The sequence below is a fragment of the Phascolarctos cinereus genome, unplaced genomic scaffold, assembly GCF_003287225.1.
Source record: "Phascolarctos cinereus isolate Bilbo 61053 unplaced genomic scaffold, phaCin_HiC Scaffold_4;HRSCAF=312, whole genome shotgun sequence".
NCBI classification, from domain to species: Eukaryota; Metazoa; Chordata; class Mammalia; order Diprotodontia; family Phascolarctidae; genus Phascolarctos; species Phascolarctos cinereus.
The window spans coordinates 568,539,538-568,554,293 of record NW_027555847.1 but is presented as its reverse complement, the minus strand read 5'-3'; the positions used below and the strand labels follow the sequence as shown (position 1 = coordinate 568,554,293).

Genomic DNA, 14,756 nt, shown 5'->3' with positions numbered 1-14,756 from the left:
TGGCCTGTGAGAGTAGCAGGAGCTTCCACACAGCAAGCTGTTCAAATCTCCAAATCTGTGGGAATTAAGAGAAGTCCCTTTCTGGGGCCAACGAGTTGGCTGTGTAAACCAGCAATTGGCTCTGGTTGATCATAGGATCATAGATGCAGATAGAAGGAAACTTAGATCTCATCTTACCCAACCCCCTAATTTTACAGATGAAGAAACTGAGGCTACATTACTTACATATGTTCACACAGGTTGTATGTGGCAAGAAGCCATATACTAAAGAATTGGGGAAGCAAATGTTAACTCTAGAGGAGGTCAGGCATCCATCTTACTTTTGCCTTGGTGAAGAATCTAAGCCTGTGCTTTAGGGAGTAGAGAATAAAGCCAACTTGTACTTAAAGATTTGGGCGAGGCAAAGTCATGACCTCGATATGGCCACTCCTTCTCCCCCCCCCAATCCAAAGTCATTAGCAAGTTTGCAGAAAGCTACCATTATAGGTACCAAAAAAGATAAGTTATAATAACACCAGAAAACTACTCTTTCAAAGATCACAGAAGAGAAGATGGACAATTTTGATTTTATAAAATTAAAAAGGTTTTGCACGAGCAAAAACTAAGGCAACTAAAATTTGAAGAGAAATATAACTAAAGAAAAAAAAAACCTTTGCAGCAAGTTTCTCCAATAAAGGTCTCATTTCCAAGAAAGATAAAGAACTGATTCAAATTTATAAGACTAAGAGTCGTTTCCCAATTGATAAATGATTCAAAGACTATGAATAGGCAGTTTTCTAAGGAAGAAATACAAGCTATCAATAGTCATATGAGAAAATGTTCCAAATTAGAAAAATAGAAATTTTTAAATCTCTGAGGTTCAACCTCATATCCATCAGATTGGCAAAAAATATGACAAAAAAAGGAAACCACAAATGTTGGAGAGGCTGTGTGAAAACAGGAACATATTGCATTGTTGATATAGCTTTGAACTGATCCAACCACTCTGGAAATTAATTTGAAAACATATCCCAAAAGTTACCAAAGTACATATCCAGTGAGAGCATTACTACTCCATCTCTGCCCCCAAAGAGATCCAAAAAAGAGGGAAAGCATCCAGACGTACAACAATATGTGTAGCACCTCTTTAAAGAAATGGAAACTTATATTCCCCAATTGATAAATGGTCAAAGGATATGAACCGGCAGTTTTCAGAGGAAGAAATTAAAGCTATCTATACCCTACGAAAAAAATGCTCTAAATCACTATCGATTAGAGAAATGCAAATCAAAACAACTCTGAGGTACCACATCACACCTATCAGATTGGCTAACATGACAAAACAGGGAAATGATAAATGTTGGAGAAGATGTGAAAAAATTAGGACACTAATGTATTGTTGGTGGAGTTGTGAATTGATCCAACCATTCTGGAGAGCAATTTGGAACTGTGCCCAAAGGGCTATATAAATGCACATACTGTTTGACCCTGCAATACCACTTCTAGGTCTGTATCCCAAAAAGATCATAAAAAGGGGGGAAAGGACCCACATGTACAAAAATATTTATAAAAGCTCTTTTTGTGGTGGCAAAGAATTGGAAATTGAGGGGATACCCATCAACTGGGGAATGGCTGAACAAGTTGTGGGATATGAATGTAATGGAATACTATTATGGTATACGAAATAATGAGCAGGCAGACTTCAGAAAAACCTGGAAAGACTTATGGGAACTGATGCTGAGTGAAGTGAGAAGAACCAGGAGAATATTGTACACAGTAACAGCCACATTATGTGATGACTGATTTTGTTAGACTTGACTCTTCTCAGCAATGCAAGGATCTAAGACAATTCCAAAAGACTCATGTTGGAAAATGCTATCCACATCTAGAGAAAGAACTATGGAGTCTGAATGCATAAGGAAGAATACTATTTGCTCTCCATTTCTTTTGTTGTTTTGTTTTATTGCTTCTTTCTCGTGGTTCCTCCTATCAGTTCTAATTCTTCTTTACATCATAACTAATGGGAAAGCATGCTTAATATGAATGTAAATGTAGAGCCTATATCAGATTGCATGCCTTCTTGGGGAGGGGGAGGAGAGGAAGGGGGAGAAAATTCAAAACTCAAAATTTTATGGAAGTGAATGTTGAAAACTAAAAATAAATAAATTATTTTTAAAAAAGAAAAAATGGAAATTTAAGGGGATGTCAATAAACTGAGGAATGAAATACTATGATGCCAGAAGGAATGATGAAGGGGATCATTCCAGATAAACCTAGGAGGATTTGAATGAACTGATATGGAATGAAGATAGCTGAAGCAGGAGAACAATTTATAAATCTCTAAAAGGCAAGCAACTTTGAAGACTAAAAAAAATCTTATAATGCAATGACCAACCATGCTTCTAGGGCAGGAGTGTCAACCACTGGGCCTGCAGGCAGCTATATTACTCCCAAGTATAGCCTGAACCCAAATTAAAAATGTAATTGAAAAATAATTAACAAAATAAATAAGACAATAAAACACATAATATTACATTTTTAAGCTGTCAACATACAGCCTACAGGGATTCTTATGTATGGATTAGTGACCTTGTTTCTATTTGAGTTCGACTCCACTGTTCTAGAGTGATGTCATAATGAGACAACTCCAGAACTCTAGATGTCATGTCCCAGGATGAGACATGCTACCCACTTCCTGACCAAGAGGTGATGGACTCATGTAGCAGAATGAGACATGTTCTTGGATATGGGCAATGTGAGGATTTGTTTGGGTAATATGGTCAGTACCGTGCTTTAGGAAGATCATTTTGACAATTGAGGGGAGGATGGGCTAGAACAGATACTTGTATCAAGGAGACCAACCAGCAGGCTTTTACAATAGTCCAGGCATGAGGTGATGAGGACCTGGGTGGCAGTGTCTGAGGAGCGAAGGGGGAATATTTGAGAGATGAAAGAGATTGGATATGGGAAGGGGGGTGAGAGAGATTTCGGAGTAGAGGATGACACCTAGTTAATAAGCATAGGGGACTAGGAGGATAGTAGTGCTCTTGACAGTAATAGGGAAGTTTGGAAATAGGGAGGACCTGGGGGAAAAAATAATGAATTTTATTTTGAATATGTTGAGTTCAAGATGGCTATAGGACTTCCAGCTTGAGATGTCTAATAGGCAGTTAGAGACGTATGATTGAAGATAGGCAGAGAGCTTAAGGCTAGATAAGGAGATTTGAGAGGTATCAGCATAGACATGATAATTGAATCTATGGAACTTGATGTGATATCCAAGTGAGATAATATAAAGGGAGAAGAGAAGGTCTAGGACAAGGTCCCGAGGGACACCCACGATGTGTGGGTGAGATAGGATTGAAGTATAGGTGATATGAAGTGAATAAGTTGAGGAACTGTGAGATTAGGGTATTTGAGGGAAGATCAATACATATGATGAAGTCCTGTAAGGGGTTGGAGAGGAGAGCAAGGCACGGAACTCATTAAGGAAAGGAGACCTGAAGGTTGGTAGATAACAGCTGCCAGAATTTTAATTGAGCAGCACCTATGGATTAAGTGAACCTCAAAGGCAAAGAAGTTACTGACTGAAGGTGGTAGAGAATCTGGAGGTGGCAAAGGGGAATAAGGAGTATTCCAACTCCCCCACCATGACCAATGAGTTGGGGGTATGGATGAAAGAGCAATCAGTTCCAAAAAGTGTGGCTACAGATGTCATGTCATTAGGAGTGAGCCAGGATTCAGTGAGTACAAGAAGATGGAAAGAACAAGAAAAAAGATTTATAATGTAAATTTTCAAAAATAAGGCAGAAAACCTAAAGCGTATCTGCCTTGGACAATGGTATTATTGTGGTTACCTAGAGAACGACAACTGAAGAATTTGGGAACCACATTAAAATAATGTCTAATTTTACTCAATTTGAAGACTAGGCTAATGTTGTGCGGAATATAATTGTCATGTATTGGAAAGTCAGAGGCAAAGGAGAAGCATTATATATACACATACAGAGAGAGAGAGAGAGAGAGAGAGAGAGAGAGAGAGAGAGAGAGGCTTTATAACTGATATATCTTAGGGGTTGGACCCTAGTGCCTGACAGTAGAACTATATTTCTGTCAAAAAGATTCTCAATAATAATTTCCTTTAACTTCTTTTTCCCCACCAAGATTTTTTATTAATTTCTAAAAGTTCCCTAATTAGTTTGTTTCTGATATATTCAGTTGACTCACCTACTAGAAAACCAAGAGTCTCAATGGCATTCAAACATAAAAACATTGATTAACAAGAGAATTGAACAGTAAAGCAACAAAAAATAATTACTGCCCCGTGAGTAAAGTCTCATCACTCTTCCCCTAGAATAATTTGAGTCTCGACTGCCTACAAATAATCATTTCTCCAATAGGGGAAGTCTGGGCAAAGTCTTACAATGAAGTAGGGAGTGGAGAGGAGGAGGTGAGATTGTTTGAAAATTTCCATGAAAGTTGCCTTGGCATCTCTGCTCAGATTGTCAGGTGTTCTCCTTCCTTTGACAGTTTTTCTTTGTTTTGGGCTAACAGGATCATAAATTTAGGGGTGGAAAGACCCTTAGAAGTCGTTGAGTCCAATCCTTCTTATTTTACAGATGAGGAAACGGCGACTGAAATAAGTTCAATAACTCAGCCAGGGTCACATGGCTAGTTAGTGTCTGAATTGGAATTGGAACTCTGGTCTTCCTGACTCCAACGTTCTATCCCTGTAGCATCAAGATGGGAAAGCTTGCTTGACATCCTGGTCACCTCCATGAGCCTGGCCCTGGTTCCTGTTAACATGATTGTCATCTTGACTTCAGCTTTCTTCTTTTTTCCCAGTAGTCCCTAGCTTGGCAATTATCTATATGTCATCTCTGGGCCTCAGGATTCTGGGAAATGTAGTTTTCTAGTATGGTTGCCATGTTCTGTAACTACTCCACATTCAATCTCCTACTCTCTTCTCTCCAACCCTCGCCAAGGGATGGGAAAAGGACAAATAACAGGTGCAAAAGGTTCCTGCTAGTTTCTGCATGATTGGTATTAAACATGTGTTTTCTGTACAGCTTTGTAGGAATGTTCATCCCCATGAATTTCAGGCTTTTATAAATGTGAGGAGCCTTTGATCACTTGCTAATAATAATTTGAAGTACCCATTTATTTATTCTTGCAACATCCATGGGATGTCGCATACAAAATGTCACTTGTCATCTGTGCCTCAGTTTGCTCATCTGAAAAAATAGGATAATAATTATCTCATTTGAATCTCACAAGAGCCCTATGAAGTAGATAGTAAAGTTATTATTATGTCCATTTTGTTATTGTTATTGTTGAGTCCGTTCAGTCATGTCTGACTCTTTGTAACCCCATTTGGGATTTTCTTGGCAAAGGTACTGAAGTGGGTTGCCATTTTCTTCTCCAGCTCATTTCACAGATGAGGAAAATGGGTTAAGTGACTTGCCCAGGGTTACACAGCTAGTGTCTATGGCCAGATTTTAACTTAGAAAGATGAGTCTTCCTGATTCCAAGCCCAGTGCTCTAGCTGCTTATTTTACGGATTGGGAAATTGTGACACAAAAATTAAATGACTCAGATAATGAATGTTAGAAACAGGCTTTGAATCCAGATCTCCCTGACCCCTGGACCCAGTGCTCCGTCCACTACACAATCCTGGTTTTATGAAGTATTTCGGCAAGTTAAAAACACTATGCATATGAGTATTGTTGGCATTATTTTAACATATTAGACTTCCAGGAGGGCAAGAAGGGGGTACTGGCTAAGCTTTAGAAAAGTCTTCTTGTCACAGGAAGAATTGGGGAATTAATCACCAATTGTCCTAAAAGATCTACATGACAGTAGTTCACCTGTTCCCCACCAGAGCACTCTAGGCTTTGGGAGGACTAGGGCATGAGGTGGGATGTAGCATGACTTGATGATTTGTTCATCTTTGTAAACAGATACTGTGACTGGTACAGAATGATTTGGTCAGTCAGTCAGTCAATAAATGCTAGCATTTATTAAGAGCCCGCTACATGCCAAGCATGCTGCTAAATCCTGGGAAATAAAGATAGACAAAAAATAGTCTCCAACTTCATGAAATTCCCAGCCTAACGTGGGAGACAATTTACAAACAGCTATGTACAAACAAGCTACAGAAAGGGTAAACTGGGAGTCATCTCAGTGGGAGGGCATTGAGTTGAAAGAAGAGGAAGAATCACTTCTTGCCTTATCCTAGAATCTATTAAGCAGAGACTTTCCTTCAAAGTTATTTGGATGAAGATGGAAAAGAATTAATGAAGGAAAATTGTTAATAAATACCATGTAGCCTTTGGGAAATGTTTCTTTTCCTTCTAACTAACTTTTAGCTCTGAAGAGAGAGAAGAGGTATACTGAATGACCACAAACTGGGAGACTCTGATACTGCTTTTTTTTTTTTTCGGCCATCCGGAAAGAAAACAAACAGGGAAGTTAAAAGTTTCCAGGACTGATTGCCTGAATGAATTAAAGCAAGGTTCTTCTGAGGGCAATGGGAATAGTTAAATGTCTAGAGCTGTGAGGAACCTCGGAGGTTCTCTAGATAAAGCGACTTATTTTACAAAGAAGAAAAGCGGGGCTCAGGGAGGCTACTGGACTCCGGGAGTGAATGATCACAAGCAGGATTGGAGCCTGCGCTTCTGAGACCTTGGGAACCAGGGCTCTTCTCCTATGGCCACACTGCCTTGTTCTGAGATTGATGGAGTCTCCGCCGCCAGCAGGTGTGCGGGCAGGCCAGGGACGCGGATTAGTTGTTTTGCAGGGTCAGGTTGGCACACAGCTAGCGGAGGGCTCTGGCTGAGTTTTTAGATCTGTCTTTCCGTGGCAGGATTGCTCAGCTCCACCAGTTCGGAAGACAGGTCTCTGCTTGCTAGCTAGCATCTTGCTTCCTTGTTCCCCTCTGGATTTGTAGAGGTGCGGGAGGGAGTGAAGTGAGAGAAAAGAGGCGAGCGATTGGCTTGCAGCATTTCACAAGTCTCCATGAGAGCCACGTTTCTGTGCACGTCCTATTAGTCAGAGTTCCTCTCCCTGGTCAGCCCGTGGTGCCACTGCACTGGGAATCGGTCTTGTTTACACAGCTCATTATTCTCGCTTTGCAGTTGCTATAGCAACCACCAGGGGTCAGTTTATAGAAGGAGAGGAAGTTCACTTTGGGGGAGTTCAGTTTTCCAGCTCCTGATCTAGGCCTGGCTGGAAAACAAATGGGACCCAGAGCGCGGGGAGGAAACACATTGGAAAGTTTCCGATGTGCAACACCACCCAAGGTTTCCAGGGTCTTTAGAAGATGCTATTCCCTTCCTCCCCTAAAGAGATGTTCTAAATAAGGGGATGGTGAGAGAGTGAATGTTTTATCTTCTGAGGTCACAACACACACATTTTTCTTTCTTGTCACACACACACACACACACACACACACACACACACACACGCACACACACACCCCTGCTCACAGCTCCTCCTCAGGATCCTTCCAACATTGTAGTGCAGCTAGGGTACCGAACATGACTGTCTTTTACTTACGTGCTTTCCACTAATACCCCACCTTTCGTCTGAGTATCGCCAAGTTTGGATTGTTTCCGGTTTCATCTTTTTCACAGGCAGCCAGCGACAGAGACAGGGACAGAATGACCCGCCTCGGAATCCAAACTCAAGGGTTGCTGCAGATGAATTACTGCCAACTTCGTAAGACAAACTGGACAAACTCCCATCATGCCGGGTGATGAAACAATTTCCAGGTATGGGAAGCTACATACCGCTGCTCCTTCCCCTCCCCTCACCACCACTACTACACACACACACACACACACAATGCAAGTTGCCCCCTCTTTTCACATATGCCAAATGCCTGCCCACCTGTCCTTTAAAGAAGTGATTAAAAGCAAAGGCACTGGACTTGAAACAAGAAAATCTAGGTTCAAATTTCATTTCAGATACCTATTGTGACTCTTGGCAGGACCTTCAGTCTCTCAGTGTGCTGCTGTTTTCACATGAGTGTGCTTCAGTTTTAAAATCTGGAAAGTTGACTATAAAACAAATGGACCCAGCAAAGGTGAGGTCTCTTCTAGGGCTAAATCATTGGTTTTGTGATCCTAGAAAGGAGAAATAGTGGGGCACATAACTCTGGCAATAGGCAAACAGTGTCACCTCCCTACAGCCTGACTACATGGGAGTGATTCTGAGGTGTTGGGGAGGGTCCGACAACCAGACAGTTCCTGGGACTTGTACTAATGTATGTCTCTCACATTCAAACAACCATGCCAGAGCAAGAGCCAGTGACCACAGAAATTCAGCCCAGACATTGAAGGAACTGGAGAATCCTAGAATTCCATGCCTGGCATTTCCTTCTTCTGCCTGCTTGCTGTCAGGCTGCTAGGGGGATGGGTACCTGGAGGAGTATGAGATGGCAGCATTGGCGATGGTGAGGGAAGAAGGGGTATAGAAGAGAAAGGTATTCCTCAGTCCCCACCAAGGCCTCCTGCCCATTTCTCCACCCCAATCCCCAGTCAGTTATTCATCTCAGACGTCATTCTCTGGCCCAGACACCCATGCCAGCTGAGTCAGCCTATTTCTTCTCCTCTGAAATTTAGGTGAATCTGAAACTAGGTTTCCCTAAAGCAAGAGTTCTTACCTTTTGTCTGTGGATGGACCTCTTTGGCAGTCTATTGAAGCCTGTAGACCCTTCCTCAGAAAAATGCACAAAGTAAAATATATGTGATTATGAAGGAAACCAATCATATCGAAATACAGTTATCTAACTATATATTATTTAAAATTTATGGACCCCAGTCCTAAGGGTTTTAATTGTTGAAGTTGGGGATACAAAACAAAAAAAGGGAGAGAGCAGAAATATAATGGAAAGGGATTTTATTCTAAAAGAAAAGAAAGAAGTTGACTAGAAAAACAGCCCAGGACCAAGAAGAGCCCCCACAGAGATACAGTGGAAGGAATCTCTCACCCTACAGTTTCTCTGAGACACTCAGGAGCCCCTGGCACACCCCTCCCCCACAACACCTATTTATTCAGTTTACTCCCCCCAGAACCCTTCCCTGCCAGTAATTCTGTCCCAGGCCACCCTGTCCCACCATCAGTGTTTTAGAACTGAAAGGAAGGGGGAGGGGGAATGTCCCAATGCTGGTGTAGTTGAGGTTAGAGGAAACCAGTTCTTGGCATCCCAAATTGAATGTCTAAATTTATTTTCCCAAAGAAACATCATTATACACAGTGATTGGGTTCTATACTATTATTAGTACAGAACTGTATTCTAGGTACATTATGAGTCATATAGGGTTTTGTGGGTTAGTCTAGGAATCTAGTCACTGTTTATAATGCTATTTCTGGAGGGAAAATTCTTTTAGAGACCAAACAAATTAAATTAGAGATGAACTTCTGGACCACAGTCATTCTCTGTATGTAGAGAGGAGCTCTCTCTATTAGCTATATCAGAGACTCACTTTAATTTACTTCGAAATCTTTTTACTTTTTACTTTACTAATTTACTTTGAAAACTTTTCCTTGAGGGGGAAACTCAGTGTTTTAATGGAAGATTATTAGATAGATACATACATACATATAAACATACATAAGAGAGAGACGTAAAAGTATATATTATATGTATATAATATACATGTATATAATATGTGTGTTATATGTCTATATAATAATATATGTATAGATTTATAACATACACATATTTTTTTTTCTTGACAACTCAATTATGCATTCTTTCTTTCAGGGAAGAGTCTCATTTGTTCTAAATCTAACCTAAGCCAATTATTTATAAGTATTACATTAGTATTTGAAAATGTTTGATAGCAAACAAAAATTCTAACTGCCATATTCAGTTTGTTTGCAAAACACCATGCATGCAGTTATAAATGGGGTAAATTGTATTTGCATGTACCAAATCCTTATAGCTAGGGATTGCCAGCTGGTTCTGTGAAAGTTTTGCAGAACAGCCAGGACTATTGGCTATGACCCAGCTTTTAACTATATTTTGTCCCTAAGATTCATTGGAGCCCCTAATTTAAAGCAAACAATTCAAGCAAGACAGTCAGTCAATCAATAAGCAATTATTAAACATCTACTGTGTGTCAGGCACTATGCTAGGTGTTAAGGATACAAAGACAGACAGGTACAGGTGAAAACAAAATAACTGTAATAAGTTCCATAAATCATTCCAACTAAGATTGCCAGTTTTCCCACAGGTCCAATCCTAAACAGGTAATTAAAGGAAAACTGTCCAGATAAAAATCATACTATAAAGAAAAGTTCTCACCTGCTACTAACTGAACTTTAAAATCTCAAAGTGCTTTTCATCACCATCAAGCAAAAGATGTTATTTGGAGGCTGGTGCTAAGAGTCCAGGATTGTAGATTCTAATTTTACTCCCACGGCCAAGCCTCAAAGCGATACTGGGGAAGGAACTCATCATCTCTCTTTTAGTTTCACTATGGGTAAATGGAGATACTATATTATTACAAGGATCCCTGTCTAACTGAAAGGCCATTGTGGAGATGTCTGTAAATCACACTGAGCTACTCAGATGAAAGGCAGGAAGTATAAGAAATGTAATTATTTATTCTGTTTGGTTTTTTTAATTTTTAATTTTTTGCAATAACAATGGATTAGAAACTAAAACCAGAATCTAGCCAGTTTTCTCCTTCAAGCTGTTGAGCAGTATTATACTAGTGGTTCACTTGATGAGTACTACAAAGGGACCTCATTTACTGAAATCTTATTTTCTTTTTTTTTTTAATGAACAGTTCTCTCCTTGGGTTTTTGTATCATGTAATAATAAAACCCACATTTAAAACTTTAAACTGATGGACAGTGTTTCTTTAACACCATTCAACAGCTGTTAAGTAGGATAATCAACTGTTTATCCTCATGTCACTAATTCAAATGCTAATTTCTCTCAATGCTCCAGCTCATTCATCCACTCAAGCCTTACCAGGTGTGTTGCATGCTAAAAGGATGCTACAGTAACCAAGTGCCTTCAGCTATTCAATTCAGGATACACATACAAGCTAGAAGACCAAAGCAAAGGGGATAAATGAATGTTTGTTGATATTGAAAGCCATGGGCCTTGAGACCTTGAGAATTAGCCAAGCAGAAAATAAATAAATAAAAAGGCAATTTGTTTTAGATAGGAAAACTGTTCTGATGATGATTTTAAATTGGATTGAATAAACCAAATGAATTTCACCTGAGAAATGACTTTGTGATTAACATGCACATTTTCAAAATAATTTTTAAATGCCTATGAATATTCTGGTCTTTTAAATTCAGTTTTTTTCTAAAAAGATAGAATGAGGCTTACAATTTTTCATTCATGGTCTTCCTATGCTTCTTAATTCTCAACGATCTAATAAACTTTTCAAAAATAAAAGGCAAAGGACTGCCTTGCTTTGTTTTTTGAATAGATGTTGCTGCTCCAGGATCCTTGAAGTATGTTTTGAGAAATAATTTTTAGTTCTGAAAGACTTCCTTGATTGCATCAGAAGCAGGTATAGTAGAATAGGCACTCCCATCTCTACTACTTAGAACCTAGGTGACACAGAGCAAATCACTTAAAACTCTCCTGCTCTCTTGCATCCTTAAAACTAGGGACAATTTTTAAGGTCCCTTCAAGAACCAAATCCTATTATCTTTTTAAGGAACCACACAAAATTTCTGCCTACAAATGTCTGTTTAAAAGCACAAATTTAGAGCTAACAGAGACCTTAGAAGCCATCTAGTCCTCTTTCTTCCACCCCCATTTTACCGATGAAGACATAGGCTCAGAAAATGACTTACCCAAAGTCACCTTGGCAGTAAGAATCAGAGGCAGGATATGAAACTAGATCTTCCTAACTCCATAGTCCAGCATTCTATCCACTATTACATTACTTATTTATTCCTACTGATTGAATTCCTAAGTGTTCAGCACTATGCTAGGTGCTGGAGAGTATGCCAAAAAAAAAGAATAAAATGAGATTGCTGTCCTCAGTGACTTTCTAGTCTAATTGGAAATAAATGCCTGTATCCTAGAGCACAAGTTCACATGCATAAGGACTAAGGTCAACATGGAAGAGGTAGGGTGAGAACAGGGCTTAATGTTAAAAATTTGGCAAGGCAAATGGGAAAGATATGGCCATGCCATTGGAAGGGACGCAGCATGAGCAAAAGCACACAGGTGGAAATGAGCATAGTGTAGTCATGGTACAACAGAGAGGGCATCTTGATCATAAAGGAAGGCATGCAAATAATGTGAGATAGTTTAGGAGTCTCAGACCTCAGGCTACTTTGGACAGCTTGCAGATCCCCTCTCCTCTATGAATTTCATGTAGTCTTTTGTGTTTTTTGTTCAGACTAATAAGTAATTAAATTAGCAAATCTTTGTGAAGAGGATTTAACACTTTCTGCAGTGTTAATGCAAAAAGATAAATGCTATAAACTTAGATATGGAACAAGTTGGATTCTTCTGGCACAGTATAACCCTTGTGTGAGGGCCGCCTATAGCATAAAGGACCCAGGCACAAAGGGAACCTGAGAAAATCTCTTCACTGACTAAACAGCCTCATAAGTCTAGCATCTACTTCTTATGTGTCAGGCTGCTGAGAGGAATATAACAAAGGCTGAATATAGCCCTAGACCTAGAATCTGGAAGAAACCTGGGTTTACACCCCATCTCAGACACTTATCAGCTATATGACCCTAGACTAGTCACTTAACCTCTGTTTCCTAAACTTCTTCTGTAAATGATGGGCTCTAAGGTCCCTTCCAGCTTTAATTCTATAGTCCTATGAACCCAAAGCCAATCACACAAAACAGAAGGAAGATCTACAGTTTACAATGACCTGAAATCCAAGCCATTCTAGAATGAGCATCAGTAAGCATTTATTAAGTATCTTCTATGCACCAGGCACATGGAACATGAAGAAAAATCTATAGCTATATCTATCTATATACATAAATATGTGTATGTATGTATGTAAATGTCTGTTTAAATGTAGTGAGAGAGAATGTGAGAAAGAGGAGGAAAGAAAGAACGAGAGGATATGTGTGTGTGTGTGTGTGTGTGTGTATGATAGAAAGAGACAAGAGAGTGAGAGAGGCAGAGAGAGACAAAAAGAGAGAAAAAAGGAAGAGAGAGGGAGAGACAGACACAGAGAGGAGACAGACAGAGTGATTTCCTTGGTTAGGGAACTTACTGACAGGTAATTCCCTTTATTATCGAAGATCAGTGCCTGCTCTTCAATTGTAGAGACTTGCCTGGGGCCCTGTGAGGTCATATGACTTGTCCAGGGTCACATAATAATCATAATAATCATAATAATACATGTTAAAGGCAAGACTTGGACCCAAGTCCTCTTGACCTTAAGGCCAGCTCTCTATTATGCATGATGCCTCTCTCATATGCAAAAGAAATACAAGTCTAAAAATAAGGACCCACTGCTGGACCCTGGGCAGCCGGATGGCACAGTAGATAGAGTTCTAGGCCTGGAGTCAGACACGTCATAGCTGTGTGACCCTGGGCAAATCACTTAACCCTGTTTGCCTCAGTTTCCTCATCTGTAAAATGAGCTGGGGAAGGAAATGGCAAACCACTCCAGTATCTTTGCCAAGAAAACCCTAAATGGGGTCACAAAGAGTAGGACATAACTGAAAGGGTCTCTAAAGGACCATCTTGCTCTGGACCTATGCATGTGGTTGGATCTGGTTTGTTGTTAAGCTGGCCTTTAATGGTCATGGGTCTAGTCTCCTTTTTCTTATACTTTGTGGCTCATTAGACTTCCAATCTGGTGCCCTGGGGACAAACAATTTAAAGTTTAGATGTTTAGCTCATATCTAGGTCTTCCCAAAGAGAGGAGTAAAAAGTACTCAATGTATAGTATGAATCAGGTATGAGACAGACATTTTATTCCTACACATAACATATGCTAAACATAAAATGACTCACGTTGCACATTGACAAAAGGATTGAGAACAGGATTCAGTAACTTAATTCATAACTTCTGATACAATCTGCCAAAAGGATGATACTTAAATCTCATCAGAACATAAAGCAGTTTGCAGGGCTGCTGATACAGCAGTTTTACACTTTTGCCTCAAAGTCCATGCCTTCTGACAAACCAAACCAGTTGCTTGGGCTCTTCCTCTTTTCTATGGTCCTCCTCTTCAATGAAGAAGCTCCTCTAGCCACCAGTCAGCTTTCCTCAATGAACCCATGACCTCTGGACCTCTCAAATCTCAAAGTTGCCTCCAAACCTGAACTCGTCTACTTCAGAACAGATGCTTGATCACCTACTCAGGAAAGGAAACACAAAACAGAAAAGGCAGTCAGAGGTCCAGATACGAGCTTGCCTAGTGAAGTTGCCTTACTGTGCTGGGATGGGTAAGGACCAGCCTACTCCTACCTCTTAACTTGGAATAAGTTATATGATGCCACCTAGAAGGCTGAAGGAAGAGAAGATGCCCTGTCCCTATGACCATTGTCACAAGAAGAAGGAAGGACCAAGGAACCATTCAAGGTTTACTTTGTCATATCAAAGTGATCAGTCCTTTCACCACTGGGCTATCACGTTGTTGAAAGCATAAAGGAAACTTGTCATCCCCAAAAGGCCCAAGAACTAGGTCACCATGTGGAAGTTTCCAGAGAAGTATACACACTCTAGTTTGGCCCCTATGGGCCAATTCAATCTTTGCTATCCCAGGTAATTTCAGGAGAGGGGGGAAACACTAGCTGCTGGAGGGATCAA

General features: G+C 40.1%; 2 long non-coding RNA genes across 3 annotated transcripts in view; one reads left to right on the top strand and one right to left on the bottom strand.

Annotated features, from left to right (window-relative positions):
- The window catches only part of LOC144454077 (uncharacterized), a 56,964-nt gene extending 49,337 nt beyond the window's left edge, over positions 1 to 7,627 (bottom strand). The window contains exon 1 of the long non-coding RNA XR_002328872.2: positions 7,537 to 7,627. This is a non-coding gene — a long non-coding RNA (uncharacterized LOC144454077). The remainder of the gene's footprint in view (positions 1 to 7,536) is intronic.
- On the top strand, positions 2,642 to 11,220 carry LOC110224088 (uncharacterized). Of its 2 annotated transcripts, none has more exons than XR_002328868.2 (4): positions 2,642 to 2,758; positions 7,614 to 7,751; positions 7,947 to 8,065; positions 10,943 to 11,220. It is a non-coding gene; the product is annotated as an uncharacterized LOC110224088 (long non-coding RNA). The 2 variants fall into 2 exon arrangements; XR_002328870.2 differs by lacking the exon at positions 2,642 to 2,758 and adding an exon at positions 5,762 to 6,737.
- The last annotated feature ends 3,536 nt before the right edge of the window (positions 11,221 to 14,756 follow it).